The 2,516-nt window shown below is 44.4% G+C and overlaps 1 pseudogene; it reads left to right on the forward strand.

The window, feature by feature from the left end:
* LOC119586556 overlaps nucleotides 1-1,371 on the forward strand; it is a 1,547-nt pseudogene extending 176 nt beyond the window's left edge.
* Nucleotides 1,372-2,516: the final 1,145 nt, after the last annotated feature.

Consider the following 2,516-nt stretch of genomic DNA (forward strand, 5'->3'; position numbering starts at 1 on the left):
CTATATAATAGTCATGACGGATAAAATGTAATAGAAGTCAATGCTTTTTTTTTTTAGGTTAGTGCTTGGGATATGCATTGGCGTCACGGGAACGGCTGCTCAAATTTACAACGTTGAAATCGCCCACGAGTCGGTTCCGCGGCTCTCCTCACTGCTGACGGATTTCTTCGTCGGTTTGGGTCTCTTTTCACCTACGCCCTGGTATGTCTGGCCTGGAATGGAGGTGGACGGCCTTCACTCTTGGTCTCGTCATCAACTCCCCCTCACCATTGGCATTGCGATGTTCCCCGACTCGCCTCGCTGGCTGGCCACCAGGGGCGCAAAAGAGGACGCCAGGAAGGCTCTCTCGTTCCTCAGGGGAAAGCAGCTACGATGTGTCGGCCGAGCTCGAGAATATAATGAAGGCTGGAAATGGAGGGTCCAAAAACAGTTAGGACAGCAAGTGCGTAGTTTGAAGACCCCTGGTGTTATACATGCCCTTCCTGACCAGCTGCGGTTTGTTCGTCTTCACTCAGTTCTCCGGCCCTTATGTAATGTACAGCTACACGATCTACATCTTCCAGCAGCTAAAGTTGGCGTCAGCCTTATCTATCGTCTGTCTGGTGGGCGTGGCCCGAGTGGTGGGCTCTGCCGTCGGACTTGTAGTCGTGGAGCGCGCAGGACGCCGCCGGCCATGTGGTGGGCGGCATAGGCGCATCTCTCTCCCTGGGCTGCCTTGGCTTCTACTTCTTTCTGCAGAACGGTCACGGAGGAGTTCGTTTTGAACAGTGGGCTTCCTTGGCTTCCATGATATCGTACACCTTGATTGTGGGAGCAACAATTAGTCCTATTCCATTCTTGCTCTCGAGCGAACTGCTGCCTCTCTCCTTCAGGTATGTTGATGTATCTTATAATTCTCACTGGCATATTTTATAATAATTTAAACCAAAAGCACATTTGCTTAATGAATGGAATATATATCATCTTTATTTCCTTCAGGATCTTAACATATAATTTGACAGGCCATCAATTCTCTACTCCCTGCATAGGTCGTTGGGATCTGCTGTTTCCAAGATCGTCTTCTACTTAGCGAGTATGGTGGCAACGTGTTCCTTCCCAACGCTGAAAGAGAACTTAGGCCCGGAAGTCGTTTTTTTGGCTGTAACGCTGTGTCTGCTCTCTCGCTCGTCCTGTTGGTGTGGAGGACGCTTCCTGAGACGAAAGGTCGCACGCTGGAGGAGATTGAGGAATATTACAAAGGACTTAATAAATAAGCTGACTCAGTGCAGGTCCAAATCAACTCTTAGTCTCCAACTACTTGAAAAGGAGGTTTTAGGATGTGATACTCCTGCAGGGCTCTCATGTGGCAAGCTGACTCGTGACCTTCACTAAGGTATGCACGCAAAATTATGGTTTTCTTGCACTCCACTACTGGCGTTAAATTTGTGATACGACTGTGAATTCACAAAAAAAACAAATTTAATGATGTGTAAGAAATAGCCCAAAAATTTTGTTTTGTTAAGTTGTTTAAACGTTTTGTTTGTGTTTTTTTATTTGCTTTGTATTTTTCCAAATATATCTATCATCATTACTCGTGTTTGCTTGACATAAAGTGACATATGCAGGTATTTGGTTTAGGAACCCCAAACAGGCAGGGAGGCATCACGCATTTTCAACTCTGTTGAAAACAGAAGTAACGACTAAAGTGCGAATGTTCTTCCCTATCGCCACTCTCTTGTCATCATCCCGAAAGCTGAACGAGGAAATAACATAATGACATGCTCGGAAATTTCAGGGAAGAAAAATTTAAATTACATCGTTTCATTATTTAATTTTAACTACTGATGATAAGGGTTTATGTCACGAACTTCTTCGGAAGGGTTAGGGCTGTGCCTCTTACAAAGGGCTCTTCTTTGGCAAAGCGAGATCCCTTACTCCGAGTGGCATCTAACCAGTGCGACTGGAGATCCCCCTGGGGCGGGGTTTCCAGCCGCGCGCGTCAGCATTGCGCGATGGCGACTCTATAGAAACTAAACATAAGACTCACAACGACGTCAGAAACATTATGCGTGAGGATATGCCTCGTGTTTCAGCTGTATTTGATTTCTATTCCACTTTTCACAGATTTCCTGAAGCAAGTGATTGCTGAAAGTGGATTAATTTCAATAGTTCAGAAAGTCGCTTCATTTTCATTTTTTTCCCTGAACACACCCACCCACACACGTGTGTACGTGTGTTGCCTGTAAACACACATACGCTTGCAAAAAAACCCTTTTTCAAGGAAAAAGGTTCCCCCAAGGGCACCTTCAGTGTTAAAGAGGCTCGGGGTTTTCTTTGTGGGTCGTGAGATTACTAGATGATTTATTGCTAATTTATCTACTTGTTTATATTTATTTTTTGAAGACTGGTTTCCCTCGTGGGTTGGAAATCATATTTCTTAAAACAGGGTTTAAATTAAAATTCCAGAGGGAATCTACACCAAAAAAAATCAATCAGTAGACAACTTCTGAAACCATTTTTCTCAAAATATATAATTT

The sequence above is a fragment of the Penaeus monodon genome, chromosome 21 (genome assembly GCF_015228065.2).
Source record: "Penaeus monodon isolate SGIC_2016 chromosome 21, NSTDA_Pmon_1, whole genome shotgun sequence".
Taxonomy (NCBI): domain Eukaryota; kingdom Metazoa; phylum Arthropoda; class Malacostraca; order Decapoda; family Penaeidae; genus Penaeus; species Penaeus monodon.